Source organism: Python bivittatus, unplaced genomic scaffold (assembly GCF_059951505.1).
Source record: "Python bivittatus isolate LINGU-HERP-01145 unplaced genomic scaffold, Pbiv_v1 ctg000080_np1212, whole genome shotgun sequence".
In the NCBI taxonomy this organism is placed as follows: domain Eukaryota; kingdom Metazoa; phylum Chordata; class Lepidosauria; order Squamata; family Pythonidae; genus Python; species Python bivittatus.
Window position 1 is genome coordinate 58,542,394 of NW_028277035.1, and position 15,099 is coordinate 58,557,492.

Below are 15,099 nucleotides of genomic sequence, written 5' to 3' on the forward strand. Positions count from 1 at the left end.
TCTGAGGGTGTAATGATATGAATTTTGCACAGTATTCTAAGTAAAGTTTCACCATAAGTTCCAACAGCAGCATCACAATTCTAGTAATTTTAGTTTTGATTCTTTGTTTAATGATCCCAGACAAGGCATTTGCCTTTCTCTGTCTTGGTCAGTAACTGCTCTTTTTGAGAATTTAGGGTAGTTTTGCCCCAATATGCATTTATCTTACACTGTTTGACATTTTCCAATGTCCTAGTCTCTTTGGAGTTCTGCATACAGCATTTTTATTGTAATCATGCTGAATAATTTGATATCATTAGCAAACTTGGTCTTATTGAATAGGTTTTTTGGACCTCTTGTTTTTAGGGAAATTTTAAGCTTTATCATTCTGAATAATTTGCTTGAGAAGTCTCTTGTATAAACTTTAATATGGCATGGCTCTGGACTAGTGCAACCAAGTTCTCAGCTGACCAGCCAGCATTTAGATTTCCTTTTCTTACTTTTCACAGTCCTAAATCTATTCCGGCTTCCCCATGGCTGTTAAAATTACATTAAATAAAATCATATATGAATTAATATACAATGAACCATATATGATGGCTATTGTCTCATAATTGGCGTTTGAAATGTCTTCTGTTTCCTTTCTCCCCGTTTATGGCTAGTCTACAGGATACATATGCTGACCTGTGGGGAATTTACATTTTGGCACATGTTACCAGAGTACAAAATGAAGGTGTGAACTTATATGTCTGTTGTTAGCAAGCTGGCATGTTAAAAAGCTTCATGTAGTTTAGATAATTTTAGTCTCATATAACATGCAGCAGTGATTAATCTGTACCATACCAGTTTTGTAAAATTTGTATCTCAGGTCCCTTTTTTATCCTTGAGAGACAGTGATATTAACATGCAAAAGAATTAATTTAATTTTTTTTTTTTTAGTAAAGGCTTGCAAATGGGTTGTGGGAGGAATGAAATTATGGTGAATCAACTAAGATTCACTATAAATAGATCCAACTGACAGAATAAAGACATAAAAAAGATGGCTATAATTGTATTAATTATCAGTAACAAATGAAAAGGTTTCAGACATATTTTTATTCAGTATTTCAGCTGCAAGTTTTGCGGATTCCTTGTTTTATGATTTTTGTCTAACAAATATGTGTAGAAATACATTTGTCTGATCTTGCACAAGCTAAGAACACCTTTGTGTTTATTTGGACATTTCATCAAACTGGGATTGTCAAACTATCATTTATTCCTACTTCCAAATGCTTACTTTTAATCAGAAATGGATGAATAATTTATTGAGGTGGAGTGTCAGTGTCCATGGGATTGTCATGTGCTCTACATGAGGCTGTCTTTAAAAACCACCTGGAAGCTTCAGTTGGCACAGAATACTTGGATGCTTGCCAGCAGTTATCCTTAGGAGCATATGACACCCATATTGCAAGCCTTGCATTGGTAGCCTATTAGCTTCTGTGGGCAATTGACTGGCTGGTGTTGACCTATAAAATTCTTTAAAGCTTGGCACCGGGTTACCTACAGTACCATATCTCCCTACTGAAGTTGGCCGAACTATTATGAATGCATCGAGAAGCAGCTATTTGTTCCCCACCTTCAGTAGCTCAAGGGGGCTAAAGGTCAGAAGTGTTTTTGGTGACAGGTTTTGGTGACCCTTTGGAATAGCCCCCTACTTGAGGTTCCACATTCTGGAAGATGTTGAAGACCAAGCTCTTCCAGAGAGCATTTGATTCATGATAGCTCTTTGTTGGATATTATATTCTTTATGGCCTTTAGTCCTGTCTTTAGTTTTGCTTATTGGCTTTTTGTATTGGATTTCTATTGTGTTTACACGCCGTTGAGAGTCTATTAGATTGTAATGGGGTAAAAATCTAATAGTAAATAAATAGATAGATAAATAAATCATGAAAGCAACTTTGTAACAACATAATACTTCTCTTGTCATCTTGCCAAAAGCCTCTGATCCTGCAGATGCCTGTGGTCCACCCCCAGTATGCACCCTTAGGGTGCACACACACACCAGAGAACCACTAGTCTGTATCAGGCCTAGTTTGTATACGTATGTAAGCTATCAGATAAGCTGGAATCTCTACAACTGCTGGGTGATTTGGAAGACCAAAGGCCTCAATCCTATATATGTAGAGTTCTTTGCTCAAAGCTCAGTGCCTGGACTGAGGGTCATGAGCACAACTGGAAAGTATCTTGAAAGTGAATTCAGTGATGTGGAGGCCCTTCTCACATACTATTTATTGCAGTACACTCTACCTGGGTGCATTCTATATGCACAGAGGGTTTAGAACGTGCACCAAAAAGAGTGTGTGTGTGTGTGTGCGTGCACACACACACATTTTGACCATGTTATACCATTCTTGCATCAACAATATTGTCTGCTAGTTTGTTTCAGGCTATAATTTAAGATGTTGATTCTTACCTATAATGTCTGAAAAGACTCCCTGAAAGGCTGTCAAAAGGTGCCAGTAGGATTGGAGCACAGGAAAGAAATCTTGACAGGGTAGACTGAATTAAGCATATGTAGGCAACCAGTCCCAGCACTTCTCAAATCCATACAGCCCCCAAAGCAGCTTCTCACAAAAAACCACACCTGGGATTTTGTAACATGTTTGCATATAGTGGCTTTCAGCAGTAATAAAACTCTATGTGGAATGAAATAACTTAAAGAACAAATATAAAAACATATACATGTGTACATATCTCAAGGGATTCTAGGAATGAGTTTTGGGGCATGTTGTTTTGCTAGAAAGAATCACAAGTATTGTTATGTATCATGACACATGACAAAGTTATTCATACTATACTGGTATGTTAGAAGAACCGCGTAATTATGAAGCATGCCGTTTGCCCTATGAAGGGCTTGTCTGAAATAGGAGAAATGGATCAAAAGAATACCTAAACTATTCTCCCAGATGGCAGAAAATGAATGTATTCAAATAGTCTGATAAAGATTAAAGGCAAAGACTTGCCTGAATCATGTTTTACTTCTGATAACTATAGGAACATGTCTGAGTAGTTTTCTGTGTAAAAATTAGTCAATTTAACTTACTTTAGAAGGCGAATAACATTTCACCATATCATTAATCATGATTATTGTTATTGTTATTATGCCCTTAAAATTTGCTGCATGTATTTAGGTTTTTTTCTTCTGAGAACTGAACGAAACTTGTATTTATTCCACTATTTTTTAAAATTTACTTGTGTTTTCCTTAAGACTATGGCAAACCTATTGCTATTTCTTGCATTGCTTGACCTGTTCTCTGTAGTTAAGACCATGTGTCCACTTAGGAGATAACTGTGGCCCCATGGAAATGTATGACATTAAGTATTTGTTGGTACTTGGGATACCACAGCTGAAAGTCTATTAGGTTCCTGGTTGTTGTTTTCCCTGTATTGCATTGTTAAATGGGGAAAAAAAGCCCTGATGTATCTTCTCCAGGGTAGATGCTTAAACATATTCCTATATTGGTAATACAGTTTTCTTGCCCCACTTTGACAGGACAATAAATGTGTTCTACAGCAGCCTATTCAGTGGTGCTCCACTGAAGCTGGGTGTCTCAGCTGCATTTTCTATTATATCAATGGAGCTTATTAGAATATCTCTGCAATATGGAGATAAGATAGATTTTTCTTTTTGTTATCAGAGATTTGCATCTGTCACTCTCTCCCTAGGGAAGTTGCTTTTTGTATGGTAATGATGTGTTATTGGCTGATATTGGAGTAGGCTTGCATATGGATTACTTGGTGCAAGTTAATTAAGGTCTATTAAGGGATATTAAGCACAAGAAAAGAATAATGAGTAAAGTTTAACAGCTTTCTCTGCATGGTATTGTTAAAACAGAAATAAAACTTCAGTGTGAAGAACATTTTCCTTATGTCCTATGCTATGAAATACAGTAATGTTATGAGCTATCCCTAAACACCCATGCTAGAATAAGTTTTCTGTAATATGCTCCCTTTGCCAGTTTTAAGAAACCAAAATGAACTTTTTTTCTGTTAAATTATAATTATGCTGATGCTTCTGCTTATCTTCTTTGGCTCAGAGAATTCCTAGCAAGAAATAATCGGTGCTTGGATGGAAACACTTCAGAAGACCAACATTCCAGCTTCCTGTGTGTGAGGAAAGGAATGCTGGGTGCAACCAAATTCTCTAAAAACTGCATAGAAAAGCAGCCCTTAAATCCTATCTGGATGTGCTGTGCCTACTGCTCTAAAGATGAAGAAATAGGGAGAATTGTTGTCCCATATATTATGCCTGAGAACAAGGGGGTGTAAGAACAGATTTCCTAGTGTTTATGTTACACCTGCAGTCATATTTGTTGTTGTTGTTGTAGGAGCGTATATGAATTCTTGAATTATTACTTTGGATTGCTATGTGGACTCCAGTGGGGGCAGAGATCTTAGTATTTGAAATGAGAGCTGGTATTAAAGGCAGAGCTTTGGGTGCTGATGGCACTTTAGATAGACGGAGATCTTTACATTGACCTAAGTATCGAGGAAGAACCTACAAAAGAGCAATTAATTAATTGCATGCAGTTATACTATAAAAGCTTCTGCCTGGCTCCAGAAAAGGGAAGAAAAAAAACCAGCAGCACATTTGGTGCCTCTGTTTTTCATTTAGCACATTTCCTGTAAATAATCAAACAATAAACAGCATGAGTGGTTCAGCTAAAGCAATTTTGCCTACTAGATTCTTTGCAACAGTGAACTTTGTTAAGCTATTAATAGAAATCAACTTTTCATTTGTTTTTTTTTAATCCTACTTTTGGTAATTTGAGTAGGGAAGGGAAATATATTTGAAGGCACATTATAAATATTTTCTTTCTCCTGTGAACTAGTTAAATGAATTGGCTTATTTAAAGTAACAGCCTACTGAGAGCAATAAGGCAACAAATGATTTTAAATGACTTTGTATGTGCATCTTTTAGAAATTAATTGCTCCAAAGAGAGCAAACTGCTAAATAGCATTAAGTTTATGGAATGCTTCACTCACTTCAATATATGAATTTATATATTTATTTATTTGAAGCATTTGTCAATTTAAAAAAAAGAACCAGAAATTAAGAGTATTCAATCCAGGTAATGTACAGTGAATATGCAGAGATAAATCAGGGTACTTTGTGCTAGACTTTTTGGACGCTGGGATGATCGGGCTGGAAATCTGGTAGATAATAAAGATAGTCTTGAGTGGTGGCTTTTGGGAACAGAGAAGGCCATTCTCTCTGGAGTAGAGTAGTTTAAAGTTCTGTGACATCAACTGTAGAGTTACCATTTAAAATTTCACAGCACCGCCCCTCCATACCTATTTCTTTAGCCCATTCCAACTCTTTTCAGAGTCCACTCCATGCACTCTATTTTGCTGATGTTTCACTCACATTAAATTGGGTGGAGCTTAATCATGTGAATAGTCATACTCATCTCAATGGATTCCCTATAAACATTCTTGCTTATTTGTTTTAATATGTTCTTGTGTTACTCTAGGAACTAATCTATGATACCAAATATAGAAATTATGGCTACGTACCAAATATAGAAATTATGGTTACAACATTTTCAGCAGAAGTAGCCAATGGATAGGAATGAAACAAGAAAATTGATTCCTAAAATCAGCATTACTCCTTGCAAACAGAATTTTTCTTTGCACAGAACCTCCAAATTTATTTGAAATTTGGCACAGGCAGTGCACATTCCAGGATCTACAATTGCTGCACATTTTAGTCCATTCTGTTCTAAAATAGTAACCTTTCGGGGGGGGGGGGCATGCACGCATACACACACACACACACATACACACAATCTCTAAACAAATTTCTTTTGCATGCTTTATCCTTGCATGTGGCTCTAGCTTCTGAATGACAACCAAGTAGCTGGCGCTGTGTACAGGAATATCTGCACAGTGTATGGGCTAGATTCTCTGAGGTCCAGATGGGAGATTCCACAGAAGGTGATGGAGAATAACAGGGCTAAGATCCTGTGGGACTTCCAGATCCAGACCGACAGACAGGTACTGGCCAATCAACCAGACATTGTGGTAGTAGACAAGGACCAAAAGACAGTGGTGGTGATAGATGTAGCAGTGCCAAGTAACAGCAACATCGGGAAGAAGGAATATGAGAAGCTGGAGAAGTACCAGGGCCTGAAGAAGAAACTATAGAGGATATGGAAAGTAAAAGCCAAAGTGGTCCCAGTGGTGGTAGGAGCACTCGGGGCTGTGACTCCTAAGCTGGGCGAGTGGCTCCAACAGATCCCAGGAACAACATCAGGGCTCTCTGTCAAGAAGAGTGCAGTGCTAGGAACAGCTAAGATACTGTGCAGAACCCTCAAACTCCCAGGCCTCTGATAGAGGACCTGTGATTGAGGAACACACATATCACCCAGAGGGGTGAGAGGGCATTTTTTTACACACACACACACACACACACACACACACTGAACTAATTTCTGTTGGCATGCTTTATCCTTTCATGTGGCTCTAGCTTCCCTTTCTATGGTAGACAATGTAACAAGTCTTTGTTTTAATGAATCTCAGTCCATGTAAGAACAATGAGTTGCTACTCAAAAACTGTGATTTGTTTCAGAGTGAACCAAGATAATCTTGCCACACTGGATTTGACCCCCAGATGGCACATTTTGGTCAGCATGCATGTCAACCAAAAAGATAGAACTAGACAATATGGCCCCTTTAAAGCTGATACTAAATATATATTATTCTGCTTTAACTTCATGGCTCGTAAGTGTATGTGATATATAGCAGAGTTGCATGAAAGTACTCATGGAGTTGTAATGAAAAAATGTATTGGATGAATGCAATATATAGTTCCAAACTTGTTTCATATACAGCTATATGGAAATCTATTCATTCATTCCATTGATATGCTGCCAAATCAGCTAGAGACCCCCAAACCAATTTCATATTAGTCTAAGTATTTTAAAAGTTTCAGTTTTGATTCAGTGTAGTGTGGTGGTTGAAGGATTCAGAAAGAACAAAGGGAATTCTTCCACCCCCTCTCCCTTTCCTTGCTTTCCAAATCAGCCCTAAACTCTTGTCTGTTTACTTGGGGAATTAATTCTTCCAGTTAGTTTTGTTTGTGTGTATTGGCACTGATAGTATCGCTGTTTGCTGAATTTGCATGCAGATAGATAAAGACTTTTCATTTTCTATCTGAAAAAGAGGCTTGTTTTTAAGGCTCCCCATCCTCACCGCTCAGTGTAGGACTAGCTGAGTATATTATCCAAATGATATGCTCTCCCCCACTATAACTCTCCCCCCAGAACAGACATGACTGGCTAGTGTCAAGGTATGCTGGTTAAGGAGAGTGAGGTGATTGTTGTAAAGAGCTACTAGGGTGTGCCCACTCCTTCTGAAGTGGCAGTGGTGCCATCAAATGGCATCACAACGGGTGAGGCTGAGAAAGGCCCCTGTAGTTGGGGCAGCTCTTTCCCCTGCATGAGCAGAGGTGATGGTGTTGATGTTTCAGGCAGTCAGCCCACTCCCCTCCATTAGCAATTCAGGGGCTGAGCAAGAGAAGCTGCCCTTTTCCCTCCCTTCCAGATGCACCAGTAGTTCTAGAAGTTGTTGTCCAAGTTCTGGAGGGCAACAGAGAGTAAATGCTCCTTTGAATGCCACAGCAGATGCTTCATTGCAAACACAGCTTACTGAAACTGTTTCTGCTTTCATTGGGACTGGCTATGCAACCAAATAGGGTGCCCGTGTTTTGCTTAGGGAACAAAACAATATGGGATTCTAATTCAGCATCAGTGACAGATTACTGCAAACTTCATGTGAGCCTCCATTGCACTTGGTTGGTCCTGTGACATTACTGTGTCATGTTTGAAATCTTATATTGGAGATCCTCAGGATACTAAACAAGGATGTAAGCAGATGTGCCCATTATTAAAGAAAAGTCATAATGAACATGTAGAATAGTTTCGTTTTTTTTTTTATCCATGTGACAACACTTTAATTTCTTGGAGTTATTTTGTTTACAATATCTTCAGACCTGTTTTTTTTTAATTTCCTCTTTTCTTCTTTCTTTCTAAACATTTTGATATTGTAGACCCAACACTCTCATACATATGCATTTTCCTCTTATTTAGTAAAATAAGAATGGAACATCATAAGAATTTATGCTACAATATCTAATTATTTTCATTGCCTATACACTTGGTGTATTTGGAAGTCTCAGAGAAAATTTGATGGAAAGTTTCTGCAGTAGATGTAAGTATCAGCACAATTATTACTGTACAAAAAGATGGGAAGAGAGAAGTGATTTATTAGATACTTTATTTAGTTAGTTTTTCTACTTATCTGCCACCAAATCAGTAAGACAGTGCTTTACAACCAGTGAATTAAAACAATTTTAAAAATTAAGAAATGAATAATTACAAAAATATAAAATAACAATAATAATTGATAGAGAACAACAACAAGAGCAACAACTCCAAGTCAATTCATTTGAAAAGAAAATAGGTTAAGATGGCAAAATCTACTAATTTCTAAACACTGTATAGAGAAATTTGGTTTTCAGTAACTTCTGGAGCATAAGAAGGAGTGGGGCAGGCCTTGATACCAAGGGGAGATATCACTTCCTGACTTCCATTCTCCTGTCCTCATGGAAATAGGTATTGGGAACATACTAGACAGGTCAATTCAGGTGGATTTATTTATTTATTTTATTTATTTATTTATTTATTTACTTACTTACTTACTTACTTACTTACTTAAATTTATTGGCCTTTGAAAGATAAAGATCTTTGGAACTTTTTTCATCAGTCCAATATTGAAATCAATGAAGATCTGTCATGTTAGTAACAAGAATAACATTAATTAATGTAATTAACTTAGAAATAAAGCCTATTCATACAGCCTGAAAATTAATGCTGACCAAAGAAAGATTTTGACAACTTCTGTCTACCTCATCAGAATCTAAACAGAGTAGTATAAACATTTCAAAAACCTTGAGTTGCTGGTAGAAGAACAAAAACAGCATCAAAAGCAGGCTTGACCAGGCTACTGCTCTCTATGAATGGTTAAACTGGTGCCTGTGGAGGAAACAAAACACTTAAGTGAAAACAAAGTTATGAATCTTTGAGGCACTAGTCTTGTTAGTCTTGTTATGTGGCTCTGAGACATGGAAACTGTGAAAAGTAGACCGTAATATGATATTTTCCTAATGCAGTACCTACAGTACCTACCTGTGGTTCCTATGGTATATCCTGGGAGTCTCTCTATGTAACCATCTCAAGAATGATACCCTCAGACAGAGAGACAATGAACAACCTACAGCTGAAGATGAAATACAAAAGCTCAGATTAAGATGATTTGTACGCAGAATGGCAGAACGTTGCCTTCCATCCAGACTATTGTAGCGAAAGTGGCCTATATAGTGGAAGATCCAACAAACAGTACCAAAGAAATTATGGGCAAAGGAAACTCAAGGCAATCTGAAAAACTGAAGGCTCTATTTAAATGATACAAAACATGTTGCCGTTGATTGAAAAACATGGGAAACCATTATAAGGGATGTTGGTCATCCAGCGGCACCCACAGCCACAGTCACCACAGTCTCACTCAGATGCTCACTAAAGGAGCAAAGAAAGAGAAAAAAAAAATAGCCTATGCTTAATGTATGAAAGTGTCGTAATTTTATTATTTATTATACTGCTTTATTTTCTGTGTTATGTTACCCCTGAAGAGTGAATGACACACTATGACATATCTTGTTTGGGAGGGCTGAACCTGGAGCTTTTATTTGTTGACACATTTCTTTGTGCAGCAGTAATAATACAGGAATCTTTTACTTTAAAAGGAAATTAATTTAGGTTACAATCTAAAGTGATATATTATCACTTCAATTTATATATGCTACTGATTGTTGCCAGTAAAAGCTTATTTCCTCTGAAAAACATATCCCACCATATGGAATTTTGAATGCTTCTATATTGCCTTGTTAAATCTTTTGAATTGTAAAAAATATTACGTTCCTGTTTCAGAAGAAAGCTGTTCGTGCAAGCAATTAGTATTTTGTTTAATTGCTGCGTGCAGCCTACAACATTTCCTTTCTTGTGGTGACTGAGAGAGATTAGAAGTGTTCTCTTCATCTCTTTGACGTATTTATGCAACCTGCATTGAAAATCCTTCAAGCTAAAGAAAATAATATCTCCATTTTGATGGATGTCCCTGGAATTTATAGCCACAAACTGTTTTTAAAAAGCTTCAGATTTAAAGCCATACTACTTTTCATTAGCTTTTGTCCACTGAAAAACATCTGACCGAACACAGCTGATAGAAACTGCAATAAATACACTCTCACACATGTGTCTATATGTAGAAAGAATGCACATACAGTACTGTATGTATTTAAATTTCAGTAACTGTTCAGGTAAAACCAGCTTCTACGTTGACATACATATCATTGATCATAAAAGATCCATGTCTATGCATTCAGTACTGGCTATATTCTTTTTCTGGGTTTCTGCCATGAACAAGTGTTTTGACTAGAAAAACAGTACCCTCTTCTCATGTTATTTCTCTACTCCAGTATAGGTATGGCAGTGTAATATTAAAGCCCACTCCAAAGGTACTGCTCTGTAACTACAGGTCATTCTGCAGGTATGGAAAGAAAATGTGGAGGCCCATCTGTAGACTAATAGTGAGTTTAGCCGGTTGAAGTGGCTCAGTGGACCTCTTCTGGCTGCTGTTTCAGAGTGCCATCAATCAACGTAATTGCAGTATAATGCCCTAGTGGAAATGTTAACTGAAACTCTTGGCATTCCAAGAGTAAGCAATTTCCTGAAATGAAAGCTTTGAAGATCACATTGAAATGGATTTGTTCAACTTATTAGCTAATAGGGAGGTACATCTGTGAACAATGAAAAATAAATTTTGTTCCTAACTGAGACTTTGCTATCCAGATGTTTATCCAGCATTGCACCATAAACTAGAAGTAGGCATATCTTTAAAGAGTTTCCTGCAATACCTGGTCAGATATATAACAACTTTTGTAAATTTTGCTGCATTCAGGGTAGATTCTGTTCTACCTTGAACCACACTGAACTTTACGGTGAACCACCTAAAGACATTTTGATGACTGACACAGGCTATACTCTCTTCCCCACGCCTATCACTTAATTTGTTACTGAGGCTGAGCTAACTATGGGAGCAGATATGTAAAGGAAATCCACCAAGGGAATTAAATTCCCCAAACAAAATGAAATCCACCAAAACAAGCTCCAGTCTAGTAAGAGATGCATGAATGGAGTTCTGTGAATGTCCATTATTATCTGCTCAAAAACTGGAATACAATTGCAAAGGTGTATTTTGAGGGGAAGAAAACAGAAACCACAAAACATGTATTCGGGATACAGGTAGTCCTTGGGTTATGACCGCTTGTTCAGCGATCGTTCAAAGTTACAACAGTGCTGAGGGAGGAGAACTCATGACCGGTCCTTGGAGTTTGGGTGGCACAACATCCCCACAGTCATGTGATCGCGATCTGGATGCTTGGTGCCTAGCTTGCAATTACGATGTTTCACCAAGCTGCAGGTACGTGATTGTGATTTCCAATGTTCCCTACTGGCTTCCCACAAGCAAAAGGGAGCTGGCAGGACGTTGCAAGTTGTTCCTGCTCCTGCCACTTCTTCATCATCCTACCTGTGTTCCATAGTGTCTGCCTGTGGCACCCACCCCCTGCAAACTTGCCTGTGCTCTGTAGTGCCTGTCTGCAGCACCCCCCTGTTGTGCACCTGCCCACACTCCATAGCACCTGCCTGAGGCATCCCCCACTCACCCACAGCATCTGCACCCCTGCCCGCTTATAGCTCTCACCCATAGCTCTCACCCACTGGCCTGCTTGCCTGGGATTCCTGCCTCTTCCCACACTGTGGCCAGATTAGATCCTCACTTAACAACCTGTGTGGTCCTGGGGCTACAACGGCAACTGGGACTGCTGGGATTGCCATCACTAAGCGATGAGGTCACATGATGTTGCACTTTACAACCACATTGCTAAGTAATGGAAATTCCAGTCCCAATTACTGTCGTAACCCGAGGACTACCTATAGTTGCATTTAAAAGGTGTTCATTAGTTAATACCTAATATTAGTTAATACTTAATATTTCCTAATATACAACACCTAGTATATTAGAAAAGTGACAAAGATAACACATTTCCCAGTTGTCTTTAAGAATAAATTTGCGAACAATTGATGGAATCAAATAATAGGCAAAAACCTGTGGTGGTGATAGGAATAATTTTTAGACTGAATTGCACCTCCCTAGATAGGCCCCGTGGAACCCAAGTCAAGAATTTCATGGTCAGTTTCTTCTGAGCGTGATCCACTTGAAGAGCCTGTTATCTCCATACTACAGAACTATCCAAGGAGGTGGGAATGTATTAGACAACAAATAAAAATAATGAGAGAATTACCTGACTTCAAAGGGGGTAACGGATGATTTCAGGATCCATACCACTCAGACAGTCACATTTCAGAAGACAAGAAGATCACATGGGGGGGAACTGTATGTCTTCAGTTCATCTCCAACCTTCACTGTAGAAAGTTGTTCCACTGCAAACTTTATTTCCATTATAGTTAGCTTGCAGTTCATGGTAGAATTTCAGAAGAGGGCAGAGAGTTCCCTGTCTGGATGAAAAGGTGCTGAGGTGGAGAAACAAGAATGCCAGTATATACCTGTTAGCAGTGTTACACTGGCACGTGTATGGTCTATGGACAAAGCTCACTTTTCTCTTAACAGTTTATCCACAGCAATGTTAACTTTGAACTACACAGAGAAGAACCCTAGACAAGCTTGCCAACTAACCAGGTTAGGTTTACCAAGAGCAAGCCACATTACTGCTTGGGTATTGATTTACAAGGGAAAAAGCTATGAGTTGGTCCTCGGGTAATTTGGAGGAGTCTCCATCTCTTTGGATCTGCTCTCTGAACTGGATATCTCACTGTGCCTAATGGAGGGGCAGCTTTTCACCTCAGCCAGAGGGAAAAAGAGAATGTGCTTCAAGCAGAGAGATTCTCATATTTGAAGGGTGTTCAGCATGGCAGTTTTTTGTAAGTAATCTGGCTCTGCACAAGAAAGCACTAATTCAGGATGTTGAACATTTTCCCCAAAATTCTTTCTTGGTTCTTTTATTATTACAATTCACTGTAACATAACCTGCAGCTATCACCAATATGAATATTTATTTTTATGTGCACTCACAACAGTCCAGCTGATGCCATTTTATACTTGGTAACATGTATTTTAGCCCTTTTATTCATAATTAATCCCATATCTTTACTCCTCTGCACGTATTCATCAAATTCACAGATCATCTTCATTCAGATATATTACATCTTTTCCCTGTCTTGTAATGTCAAGGGGCACATTGGGTCCATTTTTCTACACTAATCTTTGTTCCCCATTATGCCTTTGGTCAATGATGATTTTTACACAACTTGTTTTAGTAAGGCAGAAAAAAGTAGACTAGATGATCATCCTTACCATGTCCATGCCTTGTGTGGCAAGCCTGCTAATAGTAAAGACGCGGCTGTCAGTCAGTTTTGGCACATTTTGGCTAGTCTGCCACCAGCCAAATTCATGCTATTCTAGGCAAGCTAAGATCCCCAATTTAAATAATAACTTAGAAGCCAGTGCAATTGGGAAGTACTTGCAGTAAACTGACTCTCTCGTGATGAGATCTAAAACCAGAATTTTAAAATGTAAACATTTTTGTTTGGGGCATCTGACTCTGTGGACTTTTTGAGCCAGCTTCCCCTGACACTGCATGAAGCCTGGTCTGCTCTGGTCAAGTAGAGTTAGGCATTGCTTGATGTCAATATTATCTGACAATAAGAATGTCTGATTTAATGGTTTCCCAGTGACCTTTTAGCTCCTGCTTCCTTAGCTGTGGCTCTGAACATATGCTGACAACATGGAATGTGATGGGGATTATGTGATCATTTGCCCCTTAAGATGTGCATCAAGATTATCCGCTTACTTTACACATGCTATCCGATTGCCTGCAGATGATGGTGGCATCTGGTCAATGCTCACTTGGAATGAATGGCAATGAATTGCCTGGAAGGCTTCTTCCTCTCAATGTTACCTTTAAAGGAAAGGGTGGGATTTTTCAACTGTTTTCTGCCAGTGGTTTGAAGCTTTTAAGGTTTGAATTAAATTACTTTCCCATGCTGGAAGTAAAATAAAAGTCCAGAAGTAATAACATTCAGAATTGGAGCTCTGACAGCTGTGTACAAATCCCTCAACAAAGGCTCTATGCCATCATATGCAGTGTTGTTCCTGGATGTAACCAGCTAGATTTTTATTCTTGCACTATTCATTCGAGCAGACATATTAAAGAGACTTTCTGGTATCAAACAATAGTTCTGGGCAATAGTACTTTGGTTGTACGAGCAGACTTGGGGTATCTCTCTCATTCCATTCTATAGATATTTGGGGTCCATCAGGCAAGGACAGATAACTTTTATTTTATTTTATTTTATTTTATTTTATTTTATTTTTATAGTAAATATTTTATATCAGAATTAGGACTGAGCTGGATGGATCAGTATTCTACTGCATTTCCCCGGTTTCTTACAGTACATTATACCTAATAAATAACAAATAGGTAAATGATCATCTTTCCCATTTTGGAGTTTGCCCATTGCTTTTGTGTATAGTTTATAGCCTACATTTTGCCCTGGAGCTTACATGAGGATCTTTGTTTATTTCCTTCCCACAAGACCCAATGAGTTAGGTTGTGTTGAGAAAGAGTTAGTGGCCAAAATCTCCAGTGAGCTTGCAGGACCTGAACTTGGGCCTCCCTAAATCCCAACAACTTAACCATTTATGAATCCAACACATCAGATTTGTAGACCCTGAGGACTGAAAAGCAATAACCTATAGCTTTTCCAAGAATCTTTATCATCTCAAAACTGGAAATAAGTATAAAAAGTGATAACTGTCCAGATGTCTATGTATAGAAAACTAATTGTTCATAATAAAGCATCTGTTTCAACTGAATGATTATCTTGCAATCATCTGGCATGCGAGATCAATTAGTTGTTTAGAAAAGAAAGTTGTTCTCAGAA

At 38.2% G+C, this 15,099-nt stretch overlaps 1 protein-coding gene and 1 long non-coding RNA gene across 6 annotated transcripts in view; one reads left to right on the forward strand and one right to left on the reverse strand.

Annotated features, from left to right (window-relative positions):
- Positions 1–15,099, forward strand: part of CACNA2D3 (calcium voltage-gated channel auxiliary subunit alpha2delta 3) — a 577,343-nt gene that overhangs the window by 153,144 nt on the left and 409,100 nt on the right. The gene's annotated exons all lie outside the window — the stretch shown is intronic.
- LOC148216719 (uncharacterized) lies at positions 8,317–14,535 on the reverse strand. Its single transcript, XR_015795076.1, has 3 exons — positions 14,007–14,535; positions 12,441–12,669; positions 8,317–9,054 (listed from the first exon to the last, which is right to left on the reverse strand). It is a non-coding gene; the product is annotated as an uncharacterized LOC148216719 (long non-coding RNA).